Below are 14,924 nucleotides of genomic sequence, written 5' to 3'. Positions count from 1 at the left end.
TTTTAAAAAGGTTAAACTCATGTTACTGTGATGAATCCAACTCTTTTCTACCTGAGAGCAGCAACGTATTTAAATGTCACCCTCACAAAAAGCTATTACAGATGCGTTCCACTTTCCACATCCATGGCAAATCTCACAAAATTAACATTAGATGATACATAGCAATATTGGAACCATCTCTGAAATGTAGCACTAGTTATGGCGTTGTCTATGGTCACTGGGTCATACCCTTCAACACACGTTCCAGATTATAGCAGGGGTTTTTTTACAGATGGAGGGAAATATGGGAAGTATAGAAAGCAGCTATATAAAGCTACATTTATAACTTTGTTCTAAAAAGGTAGAAATGGCATTAAGAAAAGAAGAAAATGTGACATTTTTCAGACACACACACACAAAGATACATGTTACTAACACCCTTAATGGATGCAGACCCCGTTAAGAGGTCACTGCATGCGTTTTGATAAAACAGACAAACATTTTCAGAACTTTGCTCTTACCTGCCAGTGATACAGCGCTGACAAGACAAAAAAGGAACAACTTGAAAAAGCACTTTAAATTGGTTACCTCTGCAGACTCTAAAACCTTGGATAGGAAATATATGAAATAGTTTAAAATATGATCTATTTCTATCCTTTTCCCATTAAAACTCCACTTCAGAAACTTGAACATAGAAACGTTGCCATTTCCAAACAGTAAGTGTTAAAGGAGTTTGTGGTCCCGTCCCCCCCATCTGAACACCCACAAGTTAAGGGGCTCATGTTTACTTTCTATAAGAGCTCCACAACACTACCTATTGCTTTATTTCCAATGCTAGCTCTTCCTTTCACTTTCAAGGTCAATACTGTGAACACCATGTACTGCTTCCTTTCCTTCCCCTCTACTGCCGTGCCCGACAGAAAGACATGATGCTTCTTGGCAGATATCACCAGCAGAAGGTTATAGCTCTTAAAAGATATTTCTAGAGAGACAAACCCAGAATGTTACAATAAGATTTATTAAAACTTACTTATGAGGGTAAAACCCTGTTTTCTCAGTACAGTGGTACCTCGGGTTACACACGCTTCAGGTTACATACGCTTCAGGTTACAGACTCCGCTAACCCAGAAATAGTGCTTCAGGTTAAGATCTTTGCTTCAGGATGAGAACAGAAATCGTGCTCCTGCGGCACGGCAGCAGCAGGAGGCCCCATTAGGTAAAGTGGTGCTTCAGGTTAAGAACAGTTTCAGGTTAAGAACGGACCTCCGGAACGAATTAAGCACTTAGCCCGAGGTACCACTGTACCACCTATTTTATCCTTTTAGCAAAGTTTGTCAAAGAAAAACTTTGTGGCCTTTGTTAATATACACCATCCACAGGCAAAGCTTGTTGTATTACTTGCAAATTAAAATAAATTTAGTTTCAAGTTTTGTGCTTTTCATTTTTTCTATAAGACATCTCTCTCTCTCTCTCTCTGTGTGTGTGTGTGTGTTGGCACACATGCAAGTAGTTAGCCTTGGGACCAGCACTGACTGTATTACACCGGTTCCAATCCTGCCTTTAGGACCAAGTCCAGAGAATAGCATTGCCTTTGAGCCTCCTGGTAGCTACACAGTGGGGGGCTGTAGGGGACTCTCTTATCTCCAGTGCTATTTAATATCTACATGAAATTGTTGGGAACGGAATGTTCATTAGGGAGTTTCGTAATGATAGCGTATTGCTATCAGTATGCTGATGACACTCAGTTCTATTTCACCATAATATCTTAATCACAGAATCATATAATTGTAAAGTTGGAAGGGATCCTGAGGGTCATCAACCCCCTGCATAGCAGGAACCTCAACTAAAGCATCCATTGCAGATGGCCCTCCAACCTCTGCTTAAAAACCTCCAAGGAAGGAGAGTCCACCACCTTCTGAGGGAGTCTGTTCCACTGTCAAACAGCTCTTACCATCAGAAAGCTCTTCCTGATGTTTAGTTAGAGTCTCCTTTCTTGTAACTTGAATCCACTGGCTTGGTTCCTACCACCCAGAGAAGGAGAAAACAAGATTGCTCCATCTTCCATGTGACAGCCCTTGAGATATTTGAAGATGGGTATCCTATCTCCTCTTTTCCAGGCTAAATAAACCTCAATCATTCCTCATAAGGCTTGGCTTCTAGACCCTGGTTCATCCTAGTTGCCCTCCTGTGCACATGTTCCAGCTTCTCAATATCCTTCTTAAATTGTGGCACCCAGAACTGGACGCAGGACTCCAGGTGGGGTCCAGGCATCTTCACTTGGTCACAAGCGGCCTATAGCCAGGCGCAAAATGTGCCTGGCACCTGGCTAATTTTGAACACTGCCAGCAATGCCTTGCTGCTGCCTCGCATCATGCAGTAGCCCCTCAGAAAAACAATCATTGTGTTGGACATGTGGGGCAGAATCAGGGGTGCTTGCTGCTGGCAAGTGGATTTATGGAACCTTGGCAAGAAGAAGATTGTATGCATTAAGCTTGCCATATATATTGGACAAAGAGCTTTCTGTATAAGGACAGCTAAAATAGGAAGCAATTTAAAACCAGCTGTCATGCATGCTCTGATGAACGGTGATTTGTTCAATGCTATATTGGGGGTGAGGGGGTGAGGGCTGTTGTTGGCTGTATATAGCTTGGTGTGTTTGTGTGAATATACACACACAGTATTACGTTTTAGTATTATATATGGTTAGTCTTCATCTGATAAGAAGTGAGAAAAATACAACTTTTAAAAATAAATAAGGTGCATTTTGCAAGGCCACATCTGCTATTCCACCTAGAGGACATGCTCCCTGGGGTTTTTTAATGGAAAAGGTTCAGAAAACGTCATTGACAAAGTGTGCTGCATCTCTACAAACACTGAAGTCTGGCTGATCCAAAATCATCAGAAGCAATAAAGAACAAAATACCTGTCAGGTTTATATATCAGAAGGCTTGAAGTCGCTTAGGCCAACAAATTTCCTGGGAAATTAACTAACTTCAGCTCTTGCTCAAGCTGAATGTTTCAAATAGATTCTGTCTAGAATAGAAACTAAGAACGGAGCTGCCACAATAGTTCCATAAACAAATGTATACTTTGCAACTTTGGCATACAGTTGGAACTCCTGTATAGCATACAGCACACATAAACTATCACAAGCCCACTCAATAAACTTCTCCATTTTCATATGCAATCTCCATTTAAATAATGACGACAATGTTTGGGACAAAAGCTAACACCTGTCATAAGTCAATAGATTAAAAAAAAATGTTCAGCTTATACAGAAAAAAAGTAAAAATAGACACTTTTTAATAAATAGCAAACTACTTAAGCAGACTAGTTTTAATAGCAGACTACTAAAGATTGCATTTATCTATCCATAATAACACCTTACATCCCACTGAGAAGATGAAGTTTTGGCAAACCTCACAGGAAAAGCCTGTGGATGTCTAACTGCCGATTTTTAATAGTTCTTAAGTGATGGAGGTCTGACATGACCACTTTCAGGTATTTTGATGTCAGATTTAATGTCCATCACACACAACTCTGACCCAAAGAACAGCCAACCCCTGCACTATCCACTTTATGTGATAGGTGATGTTTCTCTTCCACGAATGCTCACACAACAATAAATAAGTAGTTTTGCCACTTTTGTTACATTTTACAAAAAATGCTGAATAAAAGTATAAAAATGTCTTACGATAATTTTTTTTAAAAAAAAAAACACACACACCGAAAGACCAGTTTATAAATATCCACAAAACATACCCTTATCCTTGCCACAGTTGGAATCTTTCACACATTTGCACCGATGGGTCAATAAAAAAGGGGGAAGGATGACAGGGGGGCTTCCAAGCGTTTTTAAGATCAAAACCTTTCAGCGACAAACTAGCTCTTATGGAGGTATAAGTAGATTCAAGCAACAAATAGCAGCAGCACTACTAGAAGTAACTCACACTCTTAGAAATAAGGCTACTTACAAGCAGTGGCATAGTGTGGGTTGTCAGCACCCGGGGCAAGGCAAGTAATTTGCACCCCCTAACCTGTGGATTTGTGCCCCCTAACCCTAACCCCCAGATGTTGCGCCCGGTGCGGCCGGCCCCCCCTGCACCCCCCACGCTACGCCACTGCTTACAAGAGTATCCTTCTCTCCTTGTTTGTACATGTCGGACGCAAATGTTATTCTGTAGAACTGCAGTGCCCAATGGACCTAAACATCTGCTCCAACAGCTGTGTCATCACCCACTCAGGGAGAGGGTTAGTGGTCCAGCAGTTGTCAACAGACTGCAACTCCCATCATGCCTGATCAGGGGCCGGGGGTCAGGGGCTGAGTCGAGTCGGGAGTGCAACAAAATTTGGCCAGCCGCAGGTTCCTCAGCCCTGGTCTTAAGCAGCACTAGCAAACATTCTTGACAGAGGCAAGGAAAGCCCCTTCATTCAGGCACAACTTGACACACAGTCGAGCAGCAATTCCCACCGGCCATTTCCTCCCTTGGCTGTAAAATGTGGAAGCAACGATCTGGGGAGAGGCAGGCTAGAGCACCCTGTTGCATTTCATCAGCCAAAGCTCATTATTTAGACAACCACCACCTCCCGTTGGTGGATGGCAAAGCAACTTCAGCAAAGCGGCCGTCCATAGAATGTCACAAATGTCTGCTTTCCTGGGCAACCCCGTTCCCTCCCCCACCTTCTCCTCGCCGAACGTGAGAAGGCAACCAACGCGTGTCCGACCCTGACACAAACGCACCCATCCGAAACACACAAGGGACATTGCCGGGTGTCATTCTGAAGTCTATATGGTGACGATGGTCTGGTGTTTCCATGGAAACGGGGAAGAAGGGAAGCTGGAGCAGAGCATGCTGCACGGAGCACAAGGGAGCCAACATGTAGCAGGAAGATGCTCGTTGCCTCCAGCTGCCCGGCCTCCCCCCGCCCCCCACACACAATGAATGGAGATACGGACGCGAGAGAGCAGGAGGAAAATCCCACTAATGCGAGCGAGCTCTTCCACGGACACGGCCGGCTCCAAAGCACCCAAAACCCTCTCCCTGCTGAAACCTAAGCTTGCATCCACTGGAGACGCTTCTGCGCTCAGAGAGGACCAGGGCTGCCCTCCCCTCTCCCTTCCCCAGAAGGAAGCTGCGAAGAAGAGTTGCCGGGACACGTACCTGGCGCAAGGCAGCCCTCGGCAGCGGCGCGTGGCGAGAGCAAAAGCGGGACACGAGCGGCGAGGGGAGGGAAGGCAGGCTCCGCCCTCGGGGTGGGTCCCTTCGCAAAAGGAAAACAGGCTCCTTTGCTGACGCTCCTCTCAGTCACTTCCTTGCAAAGCGCCGGAGGGAGAGAAACAAAAAAGGGGGCTGCTTCCCTCTGTCCTTCTCAAAGCCCCGCCAAACAGACACAGGCAGACCCCCCCCTAAATACACACTTGGCTTTCAGCTGTGGCAGAAGCCAGTCTCCTTGGTGGAGCATCTTTTCCTTCCCCTCTGCTAAGACGCACGCACGTCTCTTGCAGAAAGAGCCTCGTGTCCTGCCCAGAGGAGCGTGGCCTCCAAATCAGATCATTATTCATTTAAATGAAACATGGCCCGTGAGTATTACAAACGGGGAAATGCGCCCCCCCCCCACTACTCATCACCTGGAAAGTTCATTAACAAAAGGAAACATTTAGAGTGCGACCATTTCCCAGAATGACAAATCTCTGACTACACACCACCTGGTGTGTGGAAGGTTTTGGCTCTGGACACCAGATACAGTCCAAGGCCCCAAGCCATTGTATGGTCACTTGGAAGTAAGTCCTGCTGTGTTCAGTAGAGCTCACACCCATAAATGTGTGCGAAAGATGGCCACATTAAAGGTAAAATCTTCAAGGGCCCCTGGTGGCTATACTATAAGGTGCCGTATGAGACTCCAGAACCAATTACTGTAATATCTACATAAAGCTGCTGGGAATGGTCATTAGGAGTTTCAGAGCAAGGTGGCATCAGTCTGCTGATGACAGCTCTATTTATCTGTAACATCTGAATCAGGATATTAAAAATTATTTAAGACAAAACAAAACATCTGAATCAGGAGGGGCTGTGCATTGCCATCGCTGGACCATTGCCTGGGCCTGGTGGTGAAATGGATGCGGAAAAGCAAGCTGAGCTTGAATCCTGGCAAGATGGAGGGACTGCAGGCGAGTACAGGACTGACCCAAGACATTTTGGCACCTGAGGTGAACCACAAAATGCCCTCTTCCCTGGCCAGTGAAGAAGTGGTGAATGAAGAGCTCCATCAGGAATAATGGGGGAGAGTAAAGATCTATCTTAGGAACAAAGGTGGGAGGAGACCAGCATTGCCTCCTATTCACCAAGAGGCAGCCTTGGGGGAAGCTGTAGAAGAGGTGACAGATCCTGCCTCCAAGAAGCATGCACTGGCACTGCAGGAGACAGTTGTGAAACTGCACCTAACTATAGAGTAATACATTTGCTTGTTTTATTTGTCATGGTTGGCAAATGTTTTGTTTGTCTTGTGTGGGTATTTTGCTGTCACTCTCAGGGCTATGAAACATGGACTAGCATATGCAGCAGTTCTTGTCAACAGATTGTCTGCAGTGTGTGTGGGGGGGCAATGCAGGGGGCCCAATCCACATACAGTGTCCTGGGTCCAGGAAATCCTGTTTGTATCCCTGGGTACACTCTGTTACACCAGATCTCCCTTCCCCACATGGCACAGGACCCATGGTACGGCTGAGAGCTGTCACAGATTCTAATAAAGGATACTCTAATTTAAAACTATGTAAGTAGCTTTATCTCCCATGGGGCCTATGAGCTTGACTACTCAGACAATTCCCTCTCCACCACATATCCCATGGTGCCAGGGAATAATCCAAAGTAATGACACACAGTTCTATTGCTGGAGCTGAATGTTCCAGTTTACTGCTCAAATTACGGGGGGGGGGGGGTTGTTGGCAGGGGCCAACCCTATTACATTTTGCAAATATATTTTTAAAAAATGTCCAGTAGCAGCTTAGAGACCAACTAAGTTTGTTCTTGGTATGAGCTTTCATGTACAAAGCCTCTCTTTCTAATCCTTTTAGAAGGGAATGTTTGAGTTAAACTTGGAGGCGGTGCCCCCATTTCTCCCACACCCAATAATTCAAGCTTGACCCTTGGTCTTGTAGTAACAGAAAGCACAGAAAACCTCACCAAGTTTTAAAAAGGGTGGAAAGTACCATAATAATCTGAGCCTTCTCAAGAGTAGTCAAGAGGAAAAGAGGCAGTGTATGATGATGACCCGAGTATTGCTTCCGTATCATATAGGAAGCATGCATGTACCCATTTCACCATGCACTCACACAACAGGAAGGTGTGCCTGGCTATAGGTTCACATCTGTGGTATATGCTGCAAAAACTGGCACACACACTGAAATGTCATTTAATGACACATTGTACACACTTTCCCCTACAATGGGAGAGACAACTATCTGGAATATTGTGTCATATGAAGTACCCATTGGGTGATAAAACTCATTTTAAGCTTTCAAATGAAACAAAGCACACAGAATAAACTAATGAAAAACAGCAATAATGGGACAGCAAACTTAGGATGTAGTTGAGAGACAGTGGCAGAGGAATGGGGGGTACAGTCCACCCTGGGTGTCATCACTGAGGGGATGACAAAATGACAAAAATATGAGTTTTTTAAAAAACTGGGCTCACAAAACTTTTTAGTTCTGTCAACAAACATAATGAAATGTGGCTGGCACTGGGTGCCACACCGCGCGGGCCAGCACTTACCATGGGGCCTGCAGCGTGCCTGAGCCACACGTTTCTCCTGGGAGTGTTGTGGTGGCTTGGGTGCCTCCAGGCTTCATGCTGCCTGCAACAACAGCGTGGGACTTGTGTCTGCCCACCAGCTCTCCCTCAGCCACCCTACAGCTGAGGGGGAGGCAGCAAAGAGGCTCCACGCAGTGTGCCCTGCCCCCGGCTGCAGGACACGCACTGCACCCAAGCGGCTAGCTACACCGCTGTCAAGAGAGAGGAAGAAATAAAATGGGCAAGACCGATGGTTGAGCCTGGGTTCAGTTCAGCAGTACATGTATCTCAATCAAACTGCAAAGATGGAAGGGACACACCAATAGCCCTCTTTCTATATTATACTTTTCTTCACACATACACACTGTTAACACAACATACGTACCAAAATTGATTTTTACAACAAGTAGTCTAGCAGTTCAACATACTAATCAAGCTATATGGAAGAAGCCAGAAATACACAAGATAAATATGAAGAAAGACTTAGCTTTCAGCGTCACAATAATAAATTCAAAGCTCTTCTTCTAAAAGAAAAAATCAGCACCACTTCACTTTTCAACAGAACTCTATCAACCCACTTAACATGACAATCTTTTAACTTTTGATGGAGAGATCTTTGAGCACACCACTGTGAAACAATCCTGACACCACCTTTTGGTTTCAGCCAGTTGCAGTTTGGGAAAGAACTCAATTTGTGTCTTTCTGCTGCTAATGTTTGCCAAAGGCTCTCCCCAAAAACCCAGATATGCAATGATAACAGCACTCCAGGTTGAAAACCACACAGGCTATACTCACCCCATTCTTCCTATGGCTTCCACAGTTGACCACTAACTCTAGGTAACAATTATTTCCTGCAAGACAGTCATGGTACTTCCACACTATACATTTACTGTGTTACCACTGTGTGTTTACTCACGTTTTACAGAGCATATCATCGTGGAAACATTGCTCCCCCCCTTATGCTTTCCCTGTAGTTCTTCCCCTTTTTCTCAGACCTCAAAAGCTTTAGGGTTTACCATTTCTGCCCATCACCCACCTTTTGAATGGAAATGCAATCTCCTCCTCTCACAATATTACCCAGCATCATTCAGTAAAGCGGAAAATTGGAAGATCCAGGATGCACAAAATGAAGTTGTTGATTACACAACGCAGAGCTTATCTCTGGAATTTGACACAAGATGCAGTGATGGTCACAAACATGGATGGTTTTTTAAATGAATTAGACAAATTCGAGGAGGATAAGGCTATTAATGGCTTCTAGCCATGAGGGCTATGCACTGCCTCCAGTATCAGAGGCAGAAGGGTTCTGAATACAAGTTGTTGGGAGCGCAAGTAGGAAGCATGCTATCACATTCAAGTGCTGCTTGAAGGCTTCCCATGGGCATCTGGTTGGCTGCTGTGAGAACAGGATTCTGGAGTTCATTGGTCTTTGGCCTGATCAAGCAAGGCTCTTCTCATATTCTTCTTAAGAATTGGGACAACTGACAGGAGGAGTGGTCTAATGATGACATGGTTAATGAAGCCCTACCATTTCCTGTTTGCAGTACCACACTGCAATGTTAATTCCTCTATTACATTTCAATTAGAGGTTGCCAGTTTTGAGGGGCTCCTCATGGAAGCAGCAGCTGGGGAGCACTTCACAAGCTGTGTGTGGGCTTTACATCTTCCTTTGGCAATTGCTCTCTGCCCCGCCGCACCACCCTGCTTCCCAGAAGAGGCCAGCATAGTAGAAAAGCAAATTCTCAACAACATTAAAGATCCTAATATGGAAGCATAAAAACTTAAGAGCAGCCCTCCTCGATCAGGCCAGGAACCCTTCTAGTTCAGCAGCCTGTTCTTACAGAGGCCAACCAGATGTCCAAGGTAAGCACACAAGCAGGATCCGAGCATTCTCCTTCCTGCAGTTTGTAGCACTAGTCAAATCCACTACTCAAGTCTCCATGTTATACCTCGGGTTAAATGTGCTTCAGGTTGAGCATTTTCAGGTTACGCTCTGTGGCGACCCGGAAGTAATGGAGTGCGTTACTTCCGGGTTTCGCTGCTCGCGCATGCACAGATGCTCAAAATGACGTCACACACATGCGCGGAAGCGGCGAGTCACGACCCATGCAGAAACGGGTAGCGTTCGCTCCAGGATGCGAACGGGGCTCCGGAATGGATCCCATTCGCATCCAGAGGTACCACTGTATATAAGTGCAGCAGGGTGCCCTTAAGTACAAACAAGGAAGAATGAATGAAGCTTTGTACTTTCTGAAGGTCATGGCAGAACTCCACCTGATCACATTTTGCACTACAGTTTTCTGAAATAGTTTAATTCCTAGCCCTCAATTTACTATGAGCAAAGATTTCCAATGCAACCCCAGTATGTACACAACTTCAGGAACCAAAATAAATTCATTGAAACCCATAATACTGTATTTTAAAATCCCATAATCTTAATTCCATTTTGCAAGGAAGTAGGGAATGTAAGAGCTCTGAATCAATTCTGGAAGTATGAGGGTCACAGATCAGCTTGCTAGATGAAATGTAATAGTCTCTTACATAAGTATCCATGAAAAGTACCTGCATGCAAAACAATAATTATGCCTCGCTTGCAACACAGATTCATCACATTGACATTGTGGCTAGAGTCTGGATTACATTGATTATATCTTTATGCATACCCCAGCTTTTTCCCTGATGGGACTCAAAGTGACTTAGAAATAAAAAATAAGAACTGCTAAAAACAAAGAAAAAAGAATCATTAAAAAAGAATTAAACATTGATAAATGTATCAATGTATCAAATATATACACAAAATCTATTAAACCCATACCAGTAATTACAACCAGCCCTTTCATTAAAAGCAGTCCATTCCTAAAACAAGAAGGTCTTCACCTGCTGGCAGAAGGACAAGGAGGGAGCCAGTCTAGTTTCTCTAGGGAAGGAGTACCAAAGTTTGGGAGTAGCCACCAACAAGGCTCTCTCCTGCATCCAAGTGTGCCTGTGAGGGTGGGAGGACTGAGTGAAGGGCCTCCTTCTATTCCATCCCTTCAGAAAACCTTTAGCCAGGTTCCTGTGTTTGATACTCACCAAGGTCAGAGCCATAGCTCAGTAGAGCACCAGCTTTAGGTGCAGAAGGTCCCCCACTGAATCTCCTGCATCTCCAGGGAGAATTGTGAAAGACCTCTGCCTTTAACCCTGGCGACCCATTGTCCATCAGTGTGGACCAGCCTCCCTCTACCAGGAGTCCTCCGACTCCCATCAGCCCCAGCCATTATAAACAGTGGTCAAGGATGAGAGGGGTTGGAGTGGAGTCCAACAACATCTGGAGAACCACATGTTCTTCTGGCCATGTTTAGCTATGGTTTAGCATTACAGAAATGAGCTAGCAAACTTCTGGCTTGCATGCTGCGCCTCCATTCTAGATGAATCTTAGTGTGAGAGTTTTCTTTTACTCCCTTTTTTCTCATCCTGAGAGCCCCAAATGTCTCTAGAGTGCTCCTCTTGCCCGCCTCTGGGGAAGCCAGCCCCTAGTCCTTACTGCCTTAATTCCCTATGGCTTCCCTTGCTGTACCTTGTATGAAGAGCCTGGCAATCTGCCACGCCAGCAGCTCCTTTGCAGGTTACAGCTTCACTCTGCTCATTGCCTCTCCATTCCATTTTCTTCCTCCCACTTACACAGCAACGCTGTCTCCACTGCACAAGCCCCTTTCACTCAGTTTGCTGTATCACCTGCACATTCATATCCTTTCCTCCACTCATGCATACACACATCTTTGCTCACATTCTTCCATGACGTTTTTCTATTACTCTCCCAAACTCACCCACTTGCTCACTCCATGTCTCTTTCATGTGTCTTGGTCATATGATCGTCTGTGTAGTCTCCCCTTCATTTCCTGCCTGGGACTCTCCTCTCTCGTGTTAACAGCTGCTGCTTTATGCCTCATGTTTTGTTGCTCCACCAGTGTTTATATTCACCCTCATCTTAGGACTCCTCCCCTCCACCACTGCCCTGCATAAGTTGCAGGGCTTCAAATACAGTTTAACATTGCATTCAAAACCCTAAACTGTGGTTAACAAAAACAAATCAGATTCATAAACTAACCAAAACAGCTTGTCTTGGTTTCAGTAAAAATCACAAACAGTGGTTAATCTAAAACAGAAAAAGCTTCCAAGCTCCTTGTAACCATGCCAAAGACAGAAAGGGAGTGCACTACCCAGCTTATTGCAACTCATTCTCATATGCTGAGCTATGGTTTAGTGCTACATGCAAACAAGGTCAAAATGTATCCCAACCAAGGCCAGTGCTGGCATGCATCACACTGAATAGACTTGCTTCAGGTGGCACTGGGGCAGGGGTAGAAGATAAAGGCAAGGCTTGGTTGGTGTCTGAATGGTGCAGCAATACCTCTGTGGGTGGGTGGGGGGCTGCAGTACCATTTGGACTCCAGGAAGCAAAATGTTTTTGGACTAGCACCAATTCCATTTCACTACCCCAGGTGCAGACACAAGCCTTGAGGGCATTGTGGCTTCTCCCTGAGCTGCAGACATCGAGTGGTGGGGAGGGTGGAAATGTAATATCCACTAAGCTCTCCTGTATAAGTCAAATAGGACAAAGATCTATCCCAGAACACTAAGATTGTTTCCATGGTTGCTTTCTGCACTTCCTGGTTTAACATCAAAGCAGTGTTGAACAAAAGCTACAGGAAGTATTGCTTTTAACAAACAAATACAGAGCAGATTGCATTACCAACTCAGCAGCTATTCTGCCTACAGTTCAACCAGCCCACAACCAGCATATTCTGAAGGTGCAGTACTTTGAGAAATGCAGAGATTATTTGAGGTATGCAGTTGCCCTCCCTAAAAGTAAACACCTGTGCAGCTGTGACCTGAAAGTTGCCTTTAAGTAAATTTCTCTAGTCAGTTAAGGCAGCATAGCCAAACTTCAGCTAGAGTACAGCCTGGCTCTTTGCAGTTGGTCACAGCTGCCCACTGAAGTTAATGGGCTAATAACTATGAGGGGCTTCTGCATAGGATGCTATGCATGTTCCATTAACTACACTGATTTAAATTAAGATGCATTGCATCCCTGGAGTTCAAAAACCTCTGAAGTTCAAAAGGAGCCACAAAGGGCAGCTTGAATAACCCTATGGAAGCTGCTCTGTTCTGCTCCTTTAAACCTTGGGAATAATTTCACAGAAAGAACCCAAGAATGTTAAGGTCCTAAACAAAAGGAACAGGAATTTTACTCATTCTTAAGTTTAGACAATCCTTATTATCACATGATGCATTATGTTATCTTGCCACCAATACCAGTAATCAATAACAGTTCACACAAAACCACAAAGTTTTGCAACAAAAATACCCTAGAACAGAAATGTCCAAGCAACAGATTGTGATCTACAGGTTGGCTGATCCTGGTAGATCGCGGGACCTTTATTGATCGTGGGATTAAATAAAGTTTACCAAATGTTAACAAATAGAAGCTGAAGAACTCTGGGCAATCCTCTGCAAAAAAAAAAAGAAGAAAAAAAAAGCAAAGCTCAACAAATCTGGGCAATCCACCCACCCCATGCACCCTCCTTCTCCATCCAATGACAATGGGTAGATCACTGTCAGGTTTTTGTTGGTTTTTTTTTTTTTGCTGCCCTAGAAGCAGCACTAGCAAACATTCTTGACAGTGGCAGGAAAAACTCCTCCATTCTGGGACAACTTGACACAGGCAAGCAGCAATTCCCACCCTTGGCTCTAAAATGCTGAATCCACAATTACAGATCTAGGGAGAGACATCTGGGGAGAGAAAGGCTGCGTCTCCTTGAGCACCCTGTTGCATTTCATCAGCCAAAGCGGATTATTTTAGACAACCACCACCTCCCGTTGGTGGATGGCAAAGCAACTTCAGCAAAGCGGCCGTTTCCTGAGCAACCTCGTTCCCTCCCCGACCTTCTCCTCGCCGAACGTGAGAAGGCAACCAACGCGTGTCCGACCCTGACACAAACGCACCCATTCGAAACACACAAGTCTATATGGTGACGATGGTCTGGCCTGGTGTTTCCATGGAAACGGGGAAGAAGGGAAGCTGGAGCAGAGCATGCTGCACGGAGCACAAGGGAGCCAACATGTAGCAGGAAGATGCTCGTTGCCTCCAGCCGCCCGGCCTCCCCCCGCCCCACACAATGAATGGAGATACGGACTCGAGAGAGCAGAAGGAAAATCCCACTAATGCGAGCGAGCTCTTTCCACTGACACGGCTGGCTCCAAAGCACCCAAAACTCTCTCCCTGCTGAGACCTAAGCTTGCATCCACTGGAGACGCTTCTGCGCTCAGACAGGACCAGGGCTGCCCTCCCCTCTCCCTTCCCCAGAAGGAAGCTGCGAAGAAGAGTTGCCGGGACACGTACCTGGCGCAAGGCAGCCCTCGGCATCGGCGCTGGGCGAGAGCAAAGAGGAAGGCAGGCTCCGCCCTCGGGGTGGGTCCCTTCGCAAAAGGAAAACGCTCCTCTCAGTCACTTCCTTGCAAAGCGGCAGAACGAGGGAGAGAGGAAAAAAGGGGGCTGCCCCGCCAAACAGACACAAGCACCCCCCCCCCAAATGCACACTTGGCTTTCAGCTGTTGCAGAAGCCAGTCTCCTTGGTGGAGCATCTTTTCCTTCCTCTCTGCTAAGACGCACGCACGTCTCTTGCAGAAAGAGCCTCGTGTCCTGCCCAGAGGAGCGTGGCCTCCAAATTAAATCCTTATTCATCACCTGGAAAGATCATCAACAGCTGTGAGAGGTCAGCTCCATCAGGCCTCCTCTCCCCTCACCTGGGAGCAGCCACTCCATTAGGCTGCCTCAGAGGGAGAGACAAAGGGAGCGACGGGGCTCATTATATCAGCTTTGCTAGACGCCCAGCTCCATCAGACACGCCATGCCCCTGGAACTCTGCTACCTGGTACACTGTTTAGAAATCTGTGATATATTTCCCCATCCCTCTGCATCACTCTTCCCTTGTGTGTCATGTAATTTTTCTTTCAAGATTATAAGCCTGTGGGTAGGGACTTTCTTATTTCGTTTGTATGCAAAGCACTCTGGGAGCCCTTTTGGCCAAAAAGTGCAGTACAAATGTTCGAAATAAAAAGGAAAAGAGATTTAGTGTGTTACCATTACTCAGAATGACAAAGGTATCTGATTAC

General features: G+C 45.6%; 1 protein-coding gene across 8 annotated transcripts in view; it reads right to left on the bottom strand.

Moving 5' to 3' along the window:
* Positions 1–14,196, bottom strand: part of AGPAT4 (1-acylglycerol-3-phosphate O-acyltransferase 4) — a 47,690-nt gene extending 33,494 nt beyond the window's left edge. For 5 of the 8 annotated variants that reach the window (XR_014167192.1, XR_014167193.1, XR_014167194.1 and 2 more), the window contains exon 1: positions 5,142–5,219. The gene's annotated coding sequence lies outside the window, so the exon portion shown is untranslated. Of the gene's footprint in view, positions 1–793; positions 932–1,930; positions 2,831–5,141; positions 5,220–14,151 lie in introns of those variants that run through there. The other 3 variants (XM_081906919.1, XM_081906917.1, XM_081906918.1) reach the window with 3 other exon arrangements.
* Between the last annotated feature and the right edge of the window lie 728 nt (positions 14,197–14,924).

Source organism: Podarcis melisellensis, assembly GCF_964234715.1.
Source record: "Podarcis melisellensis genome assembly, chromosome: 3".
Taxonomy (NCBI): Eukaryota; Metazoa; Chordata; class Lepidosauria; order Squamata; family Lacertidae; genus Podarcis; species Podarcis melisellensis.
The sequence above is the reverse complement of the archived record's forward strand: the minus strand, read 5'-3'. Positions and strand labels throughout refer to the sequence as shown.